This window comes from Oncorhynchus mykiss, chromosome 12 (genome assembly GCF_057628025.1).
Source record: "Oncorhynchus mykiss isolate SJ-2025 chromosome 12, ASM5762802v1, whole genome shotgun sequence".
Classification (NCBI taxonomy): domain Eukaryota; kingdom Metazoa; phylum Chordata; class Actinopteri; order Salmoniformes; family Salmonidae; genus Oncorhynchus; species Oncorhynchus mykiss.
The window spans coordinates 3,410,132-3,432,418 of NC_143033.1; the positions used below are offsets into that span (position 1 = coordinate 3,410,132).

At 45.4% G+C, this 22,287-nt stretch overlaps 1 protein-coding gene across 1 annotated transcript in view; it reads right to left on the bottom strand.

Moving 5' to 3' along the window:
* Window positions 1–10,214, bottom strand: part of LOC110536862 (phospholipid phosphatase-related protein type 1) — a 190,145-nt gene extending 179,931 nt beyond the window's left edge. The window contains exon 1 of the mRNA XM_090191435.1: window positions 10,004–10,214. The gene's annotated coding sequence lies outside the window, so the exon portion shown is untranslated. The remainder of the gene's footprint in view (window positions 1–10,003) is intronic.
* Window positions 10,215–22,287: the final 12,073 nt, after the last annotated feature.

Below are 22,287 nucleotides of genomic sequence, written 5' to 3' on the forward strand. Positions count from 1 at the left end.
ATCTCAGATTCTCAATTTGTCAGTGTCAAAGTAGCCTGTCATTTCCATTATTTGTGCGGTATTACTAAAAAAGATTCTGCTGAAGTTTCCAGTAAAATGATGTAGAATTACATTTTTTTTTTAAATAAATTCCTGGAACCTACTTTTAGTCTACAAGAAATGTTCCCCATGTGTGCCACTTCCGTAAGCACCTCTACTCTACTGCTCTATGTTACTAGGTAAATGTGTGCCACTTCCGTAAGCACCTCTACTCTACTGCTCTATGTTACTAGGTAAATGTGTGCCACTTCCGTAAGCACCTCTACTCTACTGCTCTATGTTACTAGATAAATGTGTGCCACTTCCGTAAGCACCTCTACTCTACTGCTCTATGTTACTAGGTAAATGTGTGCCACTTCCGTAAGCACCTCTACTCTACTGCTCTATGTTACTAGGTAAATGTGTGCCACTTCCGTAAGCACCTCTACTCTACTGCTCTATGTTACTAGGTAAATGTGTGCCACTTCCGTAAACACCTCTACTCTACTGCTCTATGTTACTAGGTAAATGTGTGCCACTTCCGTAAGCACCTCTACTCTACTGCTCTATGTTACTAGGTAAATGTGTGCCACTTCCGTAAGCACCTCTACTCTACTGCTCTATGTTACTAGATAAATGTGTGCCACTTCCGTAAGCACCTCTACTCTACTGCTCTATGTTACTAGGTCAATGTGTGCCACTTCCGTAAGCACCTCTACTCTACAGCTCTATGTTACTAGGTCAATGTGTGCCACTTCCGTAAGCACCTCTACTCTACTGCTCTATGTTACTAGGTCAATGTGTGCCACTTCCGTAAGCACCTCTACTCTACTGCTCTATGTTACTAGGTAAATGCAATGCAACGCTTCATTATATATATATTTAAATGTCTTATTTAACCTGTATTTAACGAGGCAAGTCAGTTAAGAAAAAAGTTATTATTTACAATGACGGCCTACCCCGGCCTACCCCGGCCTACCCCGGCCTAACCCGGACGACGCTGGGCCAATTGTGCTCAAAGCCATTCCATGAGCGCAGCATTTATATTCCAACAGAAATCAATGAGACCAATCAGTCGTCCATGACAACTACATCATAAACAACAGAGTAGGGCTGGCTAATAAGTCCTTAATTCTGGGGTCATGCTCAGGTAAAACAACTTGGCTAATCTATACTTCCATATTTCCACATCTAATTCCTGAAGATCAAGGGGTATTACAATGACTGGAATTCTGATAATGTTGGTTTTTATTGTAAAGATATAATTTAATGGTATTATTATACATAGTAAAAAGTGATGGGTTAGAAGAGGCCTACATAACCAACCCCTAAAGTACAATGTAACATCCATATATGGCCAACTATGTAAACTTTAACATTGATTTATCCTGCAATAGATGTGGTTCAATTGGTAACCTACATTGCCGTCTTCCTCTAACGCCTCTTAAGGGAAAAGTAATCTAAAAGTAACTGAATGTAATCAGATTACATTACTGATTTGGGTAATCCAACAGTTACTGATTACTATTTCAGACAGGTGACGAGTTACTGTAACAGATTACATTTAGAAAGTAATTTAGCCAACCCTGACCACAGATTAAATGGTCATTTTTGCAGATATTATTTGTAGCTAGTACTATGTCAATATTTATCTTTAAAAATTAGCATGGCATTTAGCCAATTAATATAATGCAGTTTGGGATTTTACCCCCCCGTCTCAAAACCACATGGTTCAGACCATTTTGAATTTTACAGAGAGGTTCTCCCACTCCGACCTATGATTGAGACACGACTCACAAAAAAATTGTTGCTGTCCTTTATGAAATGAACCGGTTCATGGAAAAATGACCAAATACACTGACTGTTTAAAAATATTAAAGCAAAACAACCAAAACTATTTCTTATGGTAAACCTGAACAATCCGTATAATCTATGAATGATTGAAAACACCAATCGGCAGTTGAATCCACTCCGGTACAATTACATCTTCTACAGCGCTTTTAGTAACAATGGTCGGTTGTCACTCAACTGGTAAAGTCTATGATTTGACAACGCGAGCAGCTGAATGCTAAAGGTGCTGTACAGATCTATCTTATTAAAACAGGGATAAGGCCTACCTCTGGTTGGCACCAGCAGCTGTGTCTCCCGCCCTGTGTACAACAGGGATAAGGCCTACCTCTGGTTGGCACCAGCAGCTGTGTCTCCCGCCCTGTGTTCAACAGGGATAAGGCCTACCCCTGGTTGGCACCAGCAGCTGTGTCTCCCGCCCTGTGTTCAACAGGGATAAGGCCTACCTCTGGTTGGCACCAGCAGCTGTGTCTCCCACCCTGTGTACAACAGGGATAAGGCCTACCTCTGGTTGGCACCAGCAGCTGTGTCTCCCGCCCTGTGTTCAACAGGGATAAATAAGGCCTACCTCTGGTTGGCACCAGCAGCTGTGTCTCCCGCCCCCCTGTCATACACAGTTACATAAAAGTTTAATAGGCTACTGACCTGAAGGATAAGATGTATGAGTTCAGTCACAACTGATACAAGGTATTTTCAGAATAAGACTATATGAGTTACTTAATTTGGACCGATGTACTAGTATCTTAACCATTGGTTTGGGCTCCCGGGGACCGATGTACTAGTATCTTAACCATTGGTTTGGGCTCCCGGGGACCGATGTACTAGTATCTTCACCATTGGTTTGGGCTCCCGGGGACCGATGTACTAGTATCTTAACCATTGGTTTGGGCTCCCGGGGACCGATGTACTAGTATCTTAACCATTGGTTTGGGCTCCCGGGGACCGATGTACTAGTATCTTAACCATTGGTTTGGGCCTATAACCATTGGTTTGGGCTCCCGGGGACCGATGTACTAGTATCTTAACCATTGGTTTGGGCCTATAACCATTGGTTTGGGCTCCTGGGGACCGATGTACTAGTATCTTAACCATTGGAACTGTGGGTGAAGCGTTACACCTCTTATTATTAAGTGATGAATTAAAACTTGAAATTCCGTTACCACATCGTTAATGGAATTTCAGAAAATAACGTAATTTCTGCAATTGATTTGGCTATAATGTGAAATCATAGTAGTGACAAACTACAGTTAGGTTTACACGTTTGGACAGTGCAGTACAATACAGCACAGTATTTCAGATTTTATTGGGATCCTCCATTACACTCTTCCTGGGGTCCAAACAGGAAACAAAACAACAAATAAAAATACCTAATAATACACATAACAGTACATCATTTCCTGCCTCTGCCTCCCGCGTCAGAAACAGGAGATAGTTCCTGTTCTACGAGCCGTTCCAGCTCCCACAAGTCAATGATTCATGCAAGGCCACCCATCTACACATTACAATCCATAATACAGTGGCAATTACAATACAACATATATATCACATTGTCTGCGTGTCTCTTCAAGTCAAGGCTTGTGCACAAGGCCACCCAGCCACATAATAAAGTGTCAATTACAACACAAACATGGCCGTGTCTCTTCACTGTCCCTGTTCTGCAGTAAGGTGTTATTTTATCAGGGTTTTTTATCTGGTTTTATTGCTATCTTGAGCTACCTCGTTCGGCAGAGAGTTCCATGTAGTCATGACTCTATTTAATACTGTGTGTTTCCCAGCCAATGCTTTTAGTTTTTTGAGATATTTAGCAACAGACTATTTCTAGTTTATTACCCAGAACCGTTGAGTAGAGTACAGTTCAGTAGTGTAGAGTAGAGCACAGTTCAGTAGTGTAGAGTAGAGTACAGTTCAGTAGTGTAGAGTAGAGTACAGTTCAGTAGTGTAGAGTAGAGCACAGTTCAGTAGTGTAGAGTAGAGTACAGTTCAGTAGTGTAGAGTAGAGTACAGTTCAGTACTGTAGAGTAGAGCACAGTTCAGTAGTGTAGAGTAGAGTACAGTTCAGTACTGTAGAGTAGAGCACAGTTCAGTAGTGTAGAGTAGAGTACAGTTCAGTACTGTAGAGTAGAGCACAGTTCAGTACTGTAGAGTAGAGTACAGTTCAGTACTGTAGAGTAGAGCACAGTTCAGTACTGTAGAGTACAGTTCAGTACTGTAGAGTAGAGTACAGTTCAGTACTGTAGAGTAGAGCACAGTTCAGTACTGTAGAGTAGAGCACAGTTCAGTACTGTAGAGTAAAGCACAGTTCAGTACTGTAGAGTAGAGCACAGTTCAGTACTGTAGAGTAGAGCACAGTTCAGTACTGTAGAGTACAGTTCAGTACTGTAGAGTACAGTTCAGTACTGTAGAATAGAGCACAGTTCAGTACTGTAGAGTAGAGCACAGTTCAGTACTGTAGAGTAGAGCACAGTTCAGTACTGTAGAGTACAGTTCAGTACTGTAGAGTAGAGCACAGTTCAGTACTGTAGAATAGAGCACAGTTCAGTACTGTAGAGTAGAGCACAGTTCAGTACTGTAGAGTAGAGCACAGTTCAGTACTGTAGAGTAGAGCACAGTTCAGTACTGTAGAGTAGAGCACAGTTCAGTACTGTAGAGTACAGTTCAGTACTGCAGAGTAGAGCACAGTTCAGTACTGTAGAGTACAGTTCAGTACTGTAGAGTAGAGCACAGTTCAGTACTGTAGAGTAGAGCACAGTTCAGTACTGTAGAGTACAGTTCAGTACTGTTGAGTAGAGTACAGTTCAGTACTGTAGAGTAAAGCACAGTTCAGTACTGTAGAGTAGAGCACACTTCAGTACTGTAGAGTACAGTTCAGTACTGTAGAGTAGAGCACAGTTCAGTACTGTAGAGTAGAGCACAGTTCAGTACTGTAGAGTGGAGCACAGTTCAGTACTGTAGAGTAGAGCACAGTTCAGTACTGTAGAGTAGAGCACAGTTCAGTACTGTAGAGTACAGTTCAGTACTGTAGAGTAGAGCACAGTTCAGTACTGTAGAATAGAGCACAGTTCAGTACTGTAGAATAGAGCACAGTTCAGTACTGTAGAGTAGAGCACAGTTCAGTACTGTAGAGTAGAGCACAGTTCAGTACTGTAGAGTAGAGCACAGTTCAGTACTGGAGAGTAGAGCACAGTTCAGTACTGTAGAGTAGAGCACAGTTCAGTACTGTAGAATAGAGCACAGTTCAGTACTGTAGAGTAGAGCACAGTTCAGTACTGTAGAGTAGAGCAGAGTTCAGTACTGTAGAGTAGAGCACAGTTCAGTACTGTAGAGTAGAGCACAGTTCAGTACTGTAGAATAGAGCACAGTTCAGTACTGTAGAGTAGAGCACAGTTCAGTACTGTAGAGTAGAGCACAGTTCAGTACTGTAGAGTAGAGCACAGTTCAGTACTGTAGAGTAGAGCACAGTTCAGTACTGTAGAATAGAGCACAGTTCAGTACTGTAGAATAGAGCACAGTTCAGTACTGTAGAGTAGAGCACAGTTCAGTACTGTAGAGTATAGCACAGTTCAGTACTGTAGAGTAGAGCACAGTTCAGTACTGTAGAGTAGAGCAGAGTTCAGTACTGTAGAGTAGAGCACAGTTCAGTACTGTAGAGTAGAGCACAGTTCAGTACTGTAGAGTACAGTTCAGTACTGTAGAGTAGAGCACAGTTCAGTACTGTAGAGTAGAGCACAGTTCAGTACTGTAGAGTAGAGCACAGTTCAGTACTGTAGAGTAGATCACAGTTCAGTACTGTAGAGTACAGTTCAGTACTGTAGAGTAGAGCACAGTTCAGTACTGTAGAGTAGAGCACAGTTCAGTACTGTAGAGTAGAGCACAGTTCAGTACTGTAGAATAGAGCACAGTTCAGTACTGTAGAATAGAGCACAGTTCAGTACTGTAGAGTAGAGCACAGTTCAGTACTGTAGAGTAGAGCACAGTTCAGTACTGTAGAGTAGAGCACAGTTCAGTACTGGAGAGTAGAGCACAGTTCAGTACTGTAGAGTAGAGCACAGTTCAGTACTGTAGAATAGAGCACAGTTCAGTACTGTAGAGTAGAGCACAGTTCAGTACTGTAGAGTAGAGCACAGTTCAGTACTGTAGAGTAGAGCACAGTTCAGTACTGTAGAGTAGAGCACAGTTCAGTACTGTAGAGTAGAGCACAGTTCAGTACTGTAGAGTAGAGCACAGTTCAGTACTGTCGAGTAGAGCACAGTTCAGTACTGTAGAGTAGAGCACAGTTCAGTACTGTAGAATAGAGCACAGTTCAGTATTGTAGAATAGAGCACAGTTCAGTACTGTAGAGTAGAGCATAGTTCAGTACTGTAGAGTAGAGCACAGTTCAGTACTGTAGAGTAGAGCACAGTTCAGTACTGTAGAGTAGAGCACAGTTCAGTACTGTAGAATAGAGCACAGTTCAGTACTGTAGAGTAGAGCACAGTTCAGTACTGTAGAGTAGAGCACAGTTCAGTACTGTAGAGTAGAGCACAGTTCAGTACTGTAGAGTAGAGCACAGTTCAGTACTGTAGAATAGAGCACAGTTCAGTACTGTAGAATAGAGCACAGTTCAGTACTGTAGAGTAGAGTACAGTTCAGTACTGTAGAGTAGAGCACAGTTCAGTACTGTAGAGTAGAGCACAGTTCAGCACTGTAGAGTAGAGCACAGTTCAGTACTATAGAGTAGAGCACAGTTCAGTACTGTAGAGTAGAGCACAGTTCAGTAGTGTAGAGTAGAGCACAGTTCAGTACTGTAGAGTAGAGCACAGTTCAGTACTGTAGAGTAGAGCACAGTTCAGTACTGTAGAATAGAGCACAGTTCAGTACTGTAGAGTAGAGCACAGTTCAGTACTGTAGAGTAGAGCACAGTTCAGTACTGTAGAGTAGAGCACAGTTCAGTACTGTAGAGTAGAGCACAGTTCAGTACTGTAGAGTAGAGCACAGTTCAGTACTGTAGAGTAGAGCACAGTTCAGTACTGTAGAGTAGAGCACAGTTCAGTACTGTAGAGTAGAGCACAGTTCAGTACTGTAGAATAGAGCACAGTTCAGTACTGTAGAGTAGAGCACAGTTCAGTACTATAGAGTAGAGCACAGTTCAGTACTGTAGAGTAGAGCACAGTTCAGTACTGTAGAATAGAGCACAGTTCAGTACTGTAGAATAGAGTACTGTAGAGTAGAGCACAGTTCAGTACTGTAGAGTAGAGCACAGTTCAGTACTGTAGAGTAGAGCACAGTTCAGTACTGTAGAGTAGAGCACAGTTCAGTACTGTAGAATAGAGCACAGTTCAGTACTGTAGAGTAGAGCACAGTTCAGTACTATAGAGTAGAGCACAGTTCAGTACTGTAGAGTAGAGCACAGTTCAGTACTGTAGAATAGAGCACAGTTCAGTACTGTAGAGTAGAGCACAGTTCAGTACTGTAGAGTAGAGCACAGTTCAGTACTGTAGAGTACAGTTCAGTACTGTAGAGTAGAGCACAGTTCAGTACTGTAGGGTAAAGCAACGGATCTATATTTCCAGTGGAGGCTAGCAGTGACTTAGTGAAGCTAACATGATGCAGCCATCACTTCCAGTGGAGGCTAGCAGTGACTTAGTGAAGCTAACATGATGCAGCCATCACTTCCAGTGGAGGCTAGCAGTGACTTAGTGAAGCTAACATGATGCAGCCAACACTTCCAGTGGAGGCTAGCAGTGACTTAGTGAAGCTAACATGATGCAGCCAACACTTCCAGTGGAGGCTAGCAGTGGTTTAGTGAAGCTAACATGATGCAGCCAACACTTCCAGTGCAGGCTAGCAGTGGTTTAGTGAAGCTAACATGATGCAGCCAACACTTCCAGTGGAGGCTAGCAGTGGTTTAGTGAAGCTAACATGATGCAGCCAACACTTCCAGTGGAGGCTAGCAGTGGTTTAGTGAAGCTAACATGATGCAGCCAACACTTCCAGTGGAGGCTAGCAGTGGTTTAGTGAAGCTAGCATGATGCAGCCATCACTTCCAGCGGAGGCTAGCAGTGAGTAAGTGGTGTTGTTTCATTTTATTTTTTGAGGAGGGGAGCATTCATTTTCAAAAGCATAATTCTGTTACTGTGGGATTGCCATACACCCATACGAGAGTTCCAAACCTCTCTGCCAATTGCAGCTTGTTTTCTGTTTAGCCCTTCCCACTCAAGCGCCTCCCAGACAGTCATAGTTCAATTCTAGATTGAGAAATTGATATTTGCTAAGAAACTTTTTTTTTTTTTTTACCATTTTAATTGAAAATAAATCAAATGTATTTATAAAGGCCTTTTTACATCACATGATGTAACAAACAGAGTAAGGACCTTAATTGTTGCCCAGAAATGATTTGATATTGAGATAGAAACGGCTGCATTGGCCCATTTTAAAGGCGCTTAGTTCAGTCTGAATTAAATGTGCTTAGTTCAGTCTGAAATGTGTTTAAATGTGCTTAGTTCAGTCTGAATGGTGTTTATATGTGCTTAGTTCAGTCTGAACGGTGTTTATATGTGCTTAGTTCAGTCTGAACGGTGTTTATATGTGCTTAGTTCAGTCTGAACAGTGTTTATATGTGCTTAGTTCAGTCTGAACAGTGTTTATATGTGCTTAGTTCAGTCTGAACAGTGTTTATATGTGCTTAGTTCAGTCTGAACGGTGTTTAAATGTGCTTAGTTCAGTCTATAATTTGACACTAATAAAAGTGTTTAAGATATAGATTTAACCTACGGCAGTAGTTTATTGTAGTTTATCTGTGTCGATGTGTTGTAGCCTATAGGCAGTGTGTTCCCGACATTCCGAAGTATCCATCCTAAAGAAAGAAGTTGCCAACTGGGGGGGGGGGGGGGGTTAGTAGTCGCTATTTGAATAGCCAGCTGGAGCTTATAGAACACAATGTTGTAGCCTAGAGCTTGTCCAGCCTTCACTGATTAATACACAGCACAATACACATTCATTACTAATCTAGCCAATGAGAAGAAACTAATGAACACTACAAGACATCATGAACTCACCCTCCACACTGAAAATGAGGCTGTCTATGTGTGTGTGTGTGTGTGTGTGTACAAATGCATGAATGTGTAACATGGGGAGCAACATCTACACATTCTCAGGCTATGGTGGTGATGGAGACTCTGTAGGGCTTTCCATCCATCCATAGGAGCTGTCCATAGCTGAAGTATATTCCCTATATATAGTAAACTACTGTTGACCAGGGCCCTTAGGAAATGACACAGTGTGATGATGTGCCCATGTGAAGTCACTGGCCAGATACATTAGCTGATCCAACAGAGCTGAGTGAATTCAATCTCTTTTGATGGGGGGGATTTCCACGTTGTTGTTGAAAATCACCCGAATTGCTTTATTGCATCGACACACATCAATATCATAATAGGCCTGATGTGTACCTCAACACCAACTAGAAGGGCCACAGCCCGTAGGGCATCGTGTGCAATCAGATTGGGGTAAAGATGATCGGGAGATCACACATCAAGGATCTTAGAGTAGGAGTGCTGATCTAGGATCAGGTCTCACTTGTTCATGTATTCATTATTATCCTAAAATCAGCACTGCTCCTAAACCGGACAACGACAACAACAAAAAAGGCGACAAAAACAACTAGGCTGCATCACCATGTCCCCGCTAATGGCGAACATATTATGTCTGTTTAGGATGTATAGGCTCTCACACAACTCGGGATGTAAAAGTCAACACGACGACGGTGTGGTAATGAGACAGCCATCACCTCACGGTCCTAAATGACTTCCAGAGGCAGGTGTTTGTCTGAGTCCACGGCTCCTCGCTGGTCAAAAGGAGCCTCTGAGGACCATGCCAGTAGTAGCCTGTCCTCCATCCACAACGTGCGGCTTCCCTCTCCAGGTTTGACCATTGAAACAAAAGTGACGCTGTAGTGAAACACTGGCTACATGTAACGGGCTGACAGAAACACGCTGCCACTCCACACATGTCAAAACCACTTGTCCATTACAGCAGGAGCCTATCGACCGCGGACGATGTCAGCAACAATAGACAACAGTTGAATTGGCGAATAGCAACCATTCCGCGTATTTCTCACCCGTGGGTCAGTGTGCAACCGACTGCATCACGGACAACTTACCGTGTGATTAAAGTATATTCCAAAGGAAGTGCAAATCCATCAAAGGGAAATGAAAGAAAGGACAAAGTCATGCTACTCCATCGTATTGTCCGAGTGCTCCAGCGTGTACTTTGAGACGGGTGATCAGAAAGAGAGGACGTGAAGGGGATGCTGTGAATCGGAGGCGGGGACAAGGCGTGTTTTTACCACTGAGAACCCACTCAGGCGTTATAATGAGCTTTCATACAGCGTCCCCGCGATCAACGGGCACTGACGTCTCATCCACCCGGAATTAGTCTTTATTTTTTACAAACTGTTTTTTTTTGGCGGAGTCACAACCCGTGTATCACCTGTACACCTGTCAGTTTACTGACTACTTGGCGAGAAGGTTGAGGATGAATCCACCACCAGCCCAAGCCAATAGCATAAAACCTCAGATACTCTACTATTAGTCCAATCTCCAAACGTCATTTTCACAATTTCTTGACCATAAGGAAGGCAGGGAGCAGGTCTCGAACCCTCGATCTTCTAGCCTGAAGTCAAGCTCGCTATCGACTGTAAAGTCATGCTCAAGCGGTAGAGTCGATATCCGCGCTTATAAACCCAGGGATCGTTACAATATAAACTGTGATGGTTTATACTACAATACGAACTTTGATGGCTTGAAATGTTGAGGATACACTCAATAGTTTTTTTTTTCTCGTTTTTATATCAAAATATTGTCCACCATACACTTCTGCCCATGTGTAGTTATCCCGGGGAGGAGGTTGTATCAAAGTTAACCTAATGTAGCATTAAAGAAAAGGCATTTAATTCCTTCTGGTCCTGGTTGCTCTTCAACCAATCCAATAAACGTGGAGGAGGAGTTAAGATTGAGTACCTCCTTGTTATGAACGGACACACTCTTTTCACGCCACTTCGGTACAAAGTGATTTTCATAGCAGGTTAGGAGTGCATTTTTTGCCAACACCTTGCCTAACCTTAAACTCAGTCTCCTAACCTGCTATTTTAATTATCCTAACCTGCTACAAAGAAGTCGCTTCAATATATAAGTGACATCAAAATGGTCGGGAAGCGGAAGTCACATCTCAGGCTCGCTGAAAACCTGATGTTGTGACCCTGCTGTATATTGAGGTCCAGAGCTGGGCCAGATGCTGAGTTCCCGCCAGGTCCCAGTCCAGAGGTGGGCCAGATGCTGAGTTCCCACCAGGTCCCCGGTCCAGAAGTGAGCCAGATGCTGAGTTCCCGCCAGGTCCCAGGTTCAGAGGTGAGCCAGATGCTAAGTTCCCGCCAGGTCCCCGGTCTAGAGGACCTTGGAACATTTCATGAATCTAGGACCAAGAAAATCTATTCAAAGTAATATATTCTACAGTTTCAAAACAGTGGAGCTGGATATCTACTACACTAGAGGGTCTCTACTACACTAGAGGGTCTCTACTACACTAGAGGGTCTCTACTACACTAGAGGGTCTCTACTACACTAGAGGGTCTCTACTACACTAGAGGGTCTCTACTACACTAGAGGGTCTCTACTACACTAGAGGGTCTACTACACTAGAGGGTCTCTACTACACTAGAGGGTCTCTACTACACTAGAGGGTCTCTACTACACTAGAGGGTCTACTACACTAGAGGGTCTCCACAGAATGTCCTCTAGATATCAACTACACTAGAGGGTCTCAACTACACTAGAGGGTCTCTACTACACTAGAGGGTCTCAACTACACTAGAGGGTCTCTACTACACTAGAGGGTCTCTACTACACTAGAGGGTCTACTACACTAGAGGGTCTCCACAGAATGTCCTCTAGATATCAACTACACTAGAGGGTCTCAACTACACTAGAGGGTCTCTACTACACTAGAGGGTCTCTACTACACTAGATATCTACTACACTAGAGGGTCCCAACAGAATGTCCTCTAGATATCAACTACACTAGAGGGTCTCAACTACACTAGAGGGTCTCTACTACACTAGAGGGTCTCTACTACACTAGATATCTACTACACTAGAGGGTCTCCACAGAATGTCCTCTAGATATCAACTACACTAGAGGGTCTCAACTACACTAGAGGGTCTCTACTACACTAGAGGGTCTCTACTACACTAGAGGGTTTCTACTACACTAGATATCTACTACACTAGAGGGTCTCTACTACACTAGAGAGTCTCTACTACACTAGAGGGTCTCTACTACACTAGATATCTACTACACTAGAGGGTCTCCACAGAATGTCCTCTAGATATCAACTACACTAGAGGGTCTCTACTATACTAGAGTCTCTACTACACTAGAGGGTCTCTACTACACTAGATACCAACTACACAAGAGGGTCTCTACTACACTAGAGGGTCTCTACTACACTAAAGGGTCTCTACTACACTAAAGGGTCTCTACTACACTAGAGGGTCTCTACTACACTAAAGGGTCTCTACTACACTAGATATCTACTACACTAGAGGGTCTCTACTACACTAGAGGGTCTCTACTACACTAGAGGGTCTCTACTACACTAGATATCTACTACACTAGAGGGTCTCCACAGAATGTCCACAAAAGCAGTTCTCTGCACTCCAAATATACAGTTAGATCAAATGTATTGTCGATGAATCATCCTCTCCACACTGACTCTGTACCGTAACACCCTGTATATAGCCTCCACAATGACTCTGTACCGTAACACCCTGTATATAGCCTCCACATTGACTCTGTACCGGTACCCCCTGTATATAGCCTCCACATTGACTCTGTACCGTAACACCCTGTATATAGCCTCCACATTGACTCTGTACCGGTACCCCCTGTATATAGCCTCCACATTGACTCTGTACCGTAACACCCTGTATATAGCCTCCACAATGACTCTGTACCGTAACACCCTGTATATAGCCTCCACATTGACTCTGTAACGGTACACCCTGTATATAGCCTCCACACTGACTCTGTACCGGTACCCCCTGTATATAGCCTCCACATTGACTCTGTACCGTAACACCCTGTATATAGCCTCCACATTGACTCTGTACCGGTACCCCCTGTATATAGCCTCCACATTGACTCTGTACCGTAACACCCTGTATATAGCCTCCACAATGACTCTGTACCGTAACACCCTGTATATAGCCTCCACATTGACTCTGTACCGTAACACCCTGTATATAGCCTCCACACTGTCTCTGTACTGTAACACCCTGTATATAGCCTCCACAATGACTCTGTACCGTAACACCCTGTATATAGCCTCCACATTGACTCTGTAACGGTACACCCTGTATATAGCCTCCACACTGACTCTGTACCGGTACCCCCTGTATATAGCCTCCACATTGACTCTGTACCGTAACACCCTGTATATAGCCTCCACATTGACTCTGTACCGGTACCCCCTGTATATAGCCTCCACATTGACTCTGTACCGTAACACCCTGTATATAGCCTCCACATTGACTCTGTACCGTAACACCCTGTATATGGCCTCCACATTGACTCTGTACCGGTACCCCCTGTATATAGCCTCCACATTGACTCTGTACCGGTACCCCCTGTATATAGCCTCCACATTGACTCTGTACCAGTACCCCCTGTATATAGCCTTCACATTGACTCTGTACCGGTACCCCCTGTATATAGCCTCCACATTGACTCTGTACCGGTACCCCCTGTATATAGCCTCCACATTGACTCTGTACCGGTACCCCCTGTATATAGCCTCCACACTGTCTCTGTACTGTAACACCCTGTATATAGCCTCCAAATTGACTCTGTACCGTTACCCCCTGTATATAGTCTCCACATTGACTCTGTACCGTTACCCCCTGTATATAGCCTCCAAATTGACTCTGTACCGTTACCCCCTGTATATAGCCTCCACATTGACTCTGTACCAGTACCCCCTGTATATAGTCTCCACATTGACTCTGTCCCGTAACACCCTGTATATAGCCTCCACATTGACTCTGTACCAGTACCCCCTGTATATAGCCTCCACATTGACTCTGTACCGTAACACCCTGTATATAGCCTCCACATTGACTCTGTACCGGTACCCCCTGTATATAGCCTCCACATTGACTCTGTACCGGTACCCCTTGTATATAGCCTCCACATTGACTCTGTACCGGTACCCCCTGTATATAGCCTCCACATTGACTCTGTACCGGTACCCCCTGTATATAGCCTCCACACTGACTCTATACCGTAACACCCTGTATATAGCCTCCACATTGACTCTGTACCGGTACCCCCTGTATACAGCCTCCACATTGACTCTGTACCGTACCCCCTGTATATAGCCTCCATATTGACTCTATACCGTAACACCCTGAATATAGCCTCCACATTGACTCTGTACCGGTACCCCCTGTATATAGCCTCCACATTGACTCTGTACCGGTACCCCCTGTATATAGCCTCCACATTGACTCTGTACCGGTACACCCTGTATATAGCCTCCACATTGACTCTGTACTGGTACCCCCTGTATATAGCCTCCACATTGACTCTGTACCGGTACCCCCTGTATATAGCCTCCACATAGACTCTGTACCGGTACACCCTGTATATACCCTCCACATTGACTCTGTACCGGTACCCCTGTATATGGCCTCCATATTGACTCTGTACCGTAACACCCTGTATATAGCCTCCACATTGACTCTGTACCGGTACCCCCTGTATATAGCCTCCACATTGACTCTGTACTGGTACCCCCTGTATATAGCCTCCACACTGACTCTGTACTGTAACACCCTGTATATAGCCTCCAAATTGACTCTGTACCGGTACCCCCTGTATATAGCCTCCACATTGACTCTCTACTGGTACCCCCTGTATATAGTCTCCACATTGACTCTGTCCCGTAACACCCTGTATATAGCCTCAACATTGACTCTGTACCGTAACACCCTGTATATGGCCTCCACATTGACTCTGTACCGGTACCCCCTGTATATAGCCTCCACATTGACTCTGTACCGGTACCCCCTGTATATAGCCTCCACATTGACTCTGTACCAGTACCCCCTGTATATAGCCTTCACATTGACTCTGTACCGGTACCCCCTGTATATAGCCTCCACATTGACTCTGTACCGGTACCCCCTGTATATAGCCTCCACATTGACTCTGTACCGGTACCCCCTGTATATAGCCTCCACATTGACTCTGTACCGGTACCCCCTGTATATAGTCTCCACATTGACTCTGTCCCGTAACACCCTGTATATAGCCTCCACATTGACTCTGTACCGGTACCCCCTGTATATAGCCTCCACATTGACTCTCTACTGGTACCCCCTGTATATAGTCTCCACATTGACTCTGTCCCGTAACACCCTGTATATAGCCTCAACATTGACTCTGTACCGTAACACCCTGTATATGGCCTCCACATTGACTCTGTACCGGTACCCCCTGTATATAGCCTCCACATTGACTCTGTACCGGTACCCCCTGTATATAGCCTCCACATTGACTCTGTACCAGTACCCCCTGTATATAGCCTTCACATTGACTCTGTACCGGTACCCCCTGTATATAGCCTCCACACTGTCTCTGTACTGTAACACCCTGTATATAGCCTCCAAATTGACTCTGTACCGGTACCCCCTGTATATAGCCTCCACATTGACTCTGTACCGGTACCCCCTGTATATAGTCTCCACATTGACTCTGTCCCGTAACACCCTGTATATAGCCTCCACATTGACTCTGTACCAGTACCCCCTGTATATAGCCTCCACATTGACTCTGTACCATAACACCCTGTATATAGCCTCCACATTGACTCTGTACCGGTACCCCCTGTATATAGCCTCCACATTGACTCTGTACCGGTACCCCTTGTATATAGCCTCCACATTGACTCTGTACCGGTACCCCCTGTATATAGCCTCCACATTGACTCTGTACCGGTACCCCCTGTATATAGCCTCCACACTGACTCTGTACCGTAACACCCTGTATATAGCCTCAACATTGACTCTGTACCGGTACCCCCTGTATACAGCCTCCACATTGACTCTGTACCGTAACACCCTGTATATAGTCTCCACATTGACTCTGTACGTAACACCCTGTATATAGCCTCCACATTGACTCTGTACCGGTAACCTCTGTATATAACCTCCACATTGACTCTGTACCGGTACCCCCTGTATATAGCCTTCACATTGACTTTGTACCGGTACCCCCTGTATATAGCCTCCACATTGACTCTGTACCGGTACCCCCTGTATATAGCCTCCACATTGACTCTGTACCGGTACCCCCTGTATATAGCCTCCACACTGTCTCTGTACTGTAACACCCTGTATATAGCCTCCAAATTGACTCTGTACCGGTAGCCCCTGTATATAGCCTCCACATTGACTTTGTACCGGTACCCCCTGTATATAGTCTCCACATTGACTCTGTCCCGTAACACCCTGTATATAGCCTCCACATTGACTCTGTACCAGTACCCCCTGTATATAGCCTCCACATTGACTCTGTACCGTAACACCCTGTATACAGCCTCCACATTGACTCTGTACCGTAACACCCTGTATATAGTCTCCACATTGATTCTGTACCGTAACACCCTGTATATAGCCTCCACATTGACTCTGTACCGGTACCCCCTGTATATAGCCTCCACATTGACTCTGTACCGGTACCCCCTGTATATAGCCTCCACATTGACTCTGTACCAGTACCCTCTGTAAATATAGCCACCACATTGACTCTGTACCGGTACCCCCTGTATATAGCCTCCACATTGACTCTGTACCGGTACCCTCTGTATATAACCTCCACATTGACTCTGTACCGGTACCCCCTGTATATAGCCTCCACATTGACTCTGTACCGGTACCCTCTGTATATAACCTCCACATTGACTCTGTACCGGTACCCCCTGTATATAGCCTCCACATTGACTCTGTACCGGTACCCTCTGCATATAACCTCCACATTGACTCTTTACCGGTACCCCCTGTATACAGCCTCCACATTGACTCTGTACCGTAACACCCTGTATATAGTATCCACATTGACTCTGTACCGTAACACCCTGTATATAGCCTCCACATTGACTCTGTACCGGTACCCCCTGTATATAGCCTCCACATTGACTCTGTACCGGTACCCCCTGTATATAGCCTCCACATTGACTCTGTACCGGTACACCCTGTATATAGCCTGCACATTGACTCTGTACCAGTACCCTCTGTAAATATAGCCACCACATTGACTCTGTACCGGTACCCCCTGTATATAGCCTCCACATTGACTCTGTACCGTAACACCCTGTATATAGCCTCCACATTGACTCTGTCCCGTAACACCCTGTATATAGCCTCCACATTGACTCTGTACCGTAACACCCTGTATATAGCCTCCACATTGACTCTGTACCGGTACCCCCTGTATATAGCCTCCATATTGACTCTGTACCGTAACACCCTGTATATAGCCTCCACATTGACTCTGTACCGGTACCCCCTGTATATAGCCTTCACATTGACTCTGTACCGGTACCCCCTGTATATAGCCTCCACATTGACTCTGTACCGGTACCCCCTGTATATAGCCTCCACATTGACTCTGTACCGGTACCCCTTGTATATAGCCTCCACACTGGCTCTGTACTGTAACACCCTGTATATAGCCTCCAAATTGACTCTGTACCGGTACCCCCTGTATATAGCCTCCACATTGACTCTGTACCGGTACCCCCTGTATATAGTCTCCACATTGACTCTGTCCCGTAACACCCTGTATATAGCCTCCACATTGACTCTGTACCAGTACCCCCTGTATATAGCCTCCACATTGACTCTGTACCGTAACACCCTGTATATAGCCTCCACATTGACTCTGTACCGGTACCCCCTGTATATAGCCTCCACATTGACTCTGTACCGGTACCCCCTGTATATAGCCTCCACATTGACTCTGTACCAGTACCCCCTGTATATAGCCTTCACATTGACTCTGTACCGGTACCCCCTGTATATAGCCTCCACATTGACTCTGTACCGGTACCCCCTGTATATAGCCTCCACATTGACTCTGTACCGGTACCCCCTGTATATAGCCTCCACACTGACTCTGTACTGTAACACCCTGTATATAGCCTCCAAATTGACTCTGTACCGGTACCCCCTGTATATAGCCTCCACATTGACTCTGTACCGGTACCCCCTGTATATAGTCTCCACATTGACTCTGTCCCGTAACACCCTGTATATAGCCTCCACATTGACTCTGTACCAGTACCCCCTGTATATAGCCTCCACATTGACTCTGTACCGTAACACCCTGTATATAGCCTCCACATTGACTCTGTACCGGTACCCCCTGTATATAGCCTCCACATTGACTCTATACCGGTACCCCCTGTATATAGCCTCCACATTGACTCTGTACCGGTACCCCCTGTATATAGCCTCCACACTGACTCTGTACCGTAAAACCCTGTATATAGCCTCCACATTGACTCTGTACCGGTACCCCCTGTATACAGCCTCCACATTGACTCTGTACCGTAACACCCTGTATATAGTCTCCACATTGACTCTGTACGTAACACCCTGTATATAGCCTCCACATTGACTCTGTACCGGTACCCTCTGTATATAACCTCCACATTGACTCTGTACCGGTACCCCCTGTATATAGCCTCCACATTGACTCTGTACCGGTACCCTCTGTATATAACCTCCACATTGACTCTTTACCGGTACCCCCTGTATACAGCCTCCACATTGACTCTGTACCGTAACACCCTGTATATAGTCTCCACATTGACTCTGTACCGTAACACCCTGTATATAGCCTCCACATTGACTCTGTACCGGTACCCCCTGTATATAGCTCCACATTGACTCTGTACCGGTACACCCTGTATATAGCCTCCACATTGACTCTGTACCGTAACACCCTGTATATAGCCTCCACATTGACTCTGTACTGGTACCCCCCTGTATATAGCCTCCACATTGACTCTGTACCGTAACACCCTGTATATAGCCTCCACATTGACTCTGTACTGGTACCCCCTATATATAGCCTCCACATTGACTCTGTACTGGTACCCCCTGTATATAGCCTCCACACTGACTCTGTACTGGTACCCCCTGTATATAGCCTCCACATTGACTCTGTACTGGTACCCCCTATATATAGTCTCCACATTGACTCTGTACCGTAACACCCTGTATATAGCCTCCACATTGACTCTGTACCGTAACACCCTGTATATAGCCTCCACAATGACTCTGTACTGGTACCCCCTGTATACAGCCTCCACATTGACTCTGTACCGTAACACCCTGTATATAGCCTCCACATTGACTCTGTACCGTAACACCCTGTATATAGCCTCCACATTGACTCTGTACCGTAACACCCTGTATATAGCCTCCACATTGACTCTGTACCGTAACACCCTGTAAATAGCCTCCACACTGCCTCTGTACCGGTACCCCCTGTATATAGCCTCCACATTGACTCTGTACCGGTACCCTCTGTATATAACCTCCACATTGACTCTGTACCGGTACCCCCTGTATATAGCCTCCACATTGACTCTGTACCGGTACCCTCTGTATATAACCTCCACATTGACTCTGTACCGGTACCCTCTGTATATAACCTCCACATTGACTCTGTACCGTAACACCCTGTATATAGCCTCCACATTGACTCTGTACCGTAACACCCTGTATATAGCCTCCACATTGACTCTGTCCCGTAACACCCTGTATATAGCCTCCACATTGACTCTGTACCAGTACCCCCTGTATATAGCCTCCACATTGACTCTGTACCGTAACACCCTGTATATAGCCTCCACATTGACTCTGTACCGGTACCCCCTGTATATAGCCTCCACATTGACTCTGTACCGGTACCCCCTGTATATAGCCTCCACATTGACTCTGTACCAGTACCCCCTGTATATAGCCTTCACATTGACTCTGTACCGGTACCCCCTGTATATAGCCTCCACATTGACTCTGTACCGGTACCCCCTGTATATAGCCTCCACATTGACTCTGTACCGGTACCCCCTGTATATAGTCTCCACATTGACTCTGTCCCATAACACCCTGTATATAGCCTCCACATTGACTCTGTACCAGTACCCCCTGTATATAGCCTCCACATTGACTCTGTACCGTAACACCCTGTATATAGCCTCCACATTGACTCTGTACCGGTACCCCCTGTATATAGCCTCCACATTGACTCTGTACCGGTACCCCCTGTATATAGCCTCCACATTGACTCTGTACCGGTACCCCCTGTATATAGCCTCCACACTGACTCTGTACCGTAAAACCCTGTATATAGCCTCCACATTGACTCTGTACCGGTACCCCCTGTATACAGCCTCCACATTGACTCTGTACCGTAACACCCTGTATATAGTCTCCACATTGACTCTGTACGTAACACCCTGTATATAGCCTCCACATTGACTCTGTACCGGTACCCTCTGTATATAACCTCCACATTGACTCTGTACCGGTATCCCCTGTATATAGCCTCCACATTGACTCTGTACCGGTACCCTCTGTATATAACCTCCACATTGACTCTTTACCGGTACCCCCTGTATACAGCCTCCACATTGACTCTGTACCGTAACACCCTGTATATAGTCTCCACATTGACTCTGTACCGTAACACCCTGTATATAGCCTCCACATTGACTCTGTACCGGTACCCTCTGTATATAACCTCCACATTGACTCTGTACCGGTACCCCCTGTATACAGCCTCCACATTGACTCTGTACCGGTACCCCCTGTATATAGCCTCCACATTGACTCTGTACCGGTACCCTCTGTATATAACCTCCACATTGACTCTGTACCGGTACCCTCTGTATATAACCTCCACATTGACTCTGTACCGTAACACCCTGTATATAGCCTCCACATTGACTCTGTACCGTAACACCCTGTATATAGCCTCCACATTGACTCTGTACCGTTACCCCCTGTATATAGCCTCCACATTGACTCTGTACCGGTACCCCCTGTATATAGCCTCCACATTGACTCTGTACCGGTACCCCCTTTATATAGCCTCCACATTGACTCTGTACCGGTACCCCTTGTATATAGCCTCCACACTGACTCTGTACTGTAACACCCTGTATATAGCCTCCAAATTGACTCTGTACCGGTACCCCCTGTATATAGCCTCCACATTGACTCTGTACCGGTACCCCCTGTATATAGTCTCCACATTGACTCTGTCCCGTAACACCCTGTATATAGCCTCCACATTGACTCTGTACCAGTACCCCCTGTATATAGCCTCCACATTGACTCTGTACCGTAACACCCTGTATATAGCCTCCACATTGACTCTGTACCGGTACCCCCTGTATATAGCCTCCACATTGACTCTGTACCGGTACCCACTGTATATAGCCTCCACATTGACTCTGTACCAGTACCCCCTGTATATAGCCTTCACATTGACTCTGTACCGGTACCCCCTGTATATAGCCTCCACATTGACTCTGTACCGGTACCCCCTGTATATGGCCTCCACATTGACTCTGTACCGGTACCCCCTGTATATAGCCTCCACACTGACTCTGTACTGTAACACCCTGTTATATAGCCTCCAAATTGACTCTGTACCGGTACCCCCTGTATATAGCCTCCACATTGACTCTGTACCGGTACCCCCTGTATATAGTCTCCACATTGACTCTGTCCCGTAACACCCTGTATATAGCCTCCACATTGACTCTGTACCAGTACCCCCTGTATATAGCCTCCACATTGACTCTGTACCGTAACACCCTGTATATAGCCTCCACATTGACTCTGTACCGGTACCCCCTGTATATAGCCTCCACATTGACTCTGTACCGGTACCCCTTGTATATAGCCTCCACATTGACTCTGTACCGGTACCCCCTGTATATAGCCTCCACATTGACTCTGTACCGGTACCCCCTGTATATAGCCTCCACACTGACTCTGTACCGTAACACCCTGTATATAGCCTCCACAGTGACTCTGTACCGGTACCCCCTTTATACAGCCTCCACATTGACTCTGTACCGTAACACCCTGTATATAGTCTCCACATTGACTCTGTACGTAACACCCTGTATATAGCCTCCACATTGACTCTGTACCGGTACCCTCTGTATATAACCTCCACATTGACTCTGTACCGGTACCCCCTGTATATAGCCTCCACATTGACTCTGTACTGGTACCCCCCTGTATATAGCCTCCACATTGACTCTGTACCGTAACACCCTGTATATAGCCTCCACATTGACTC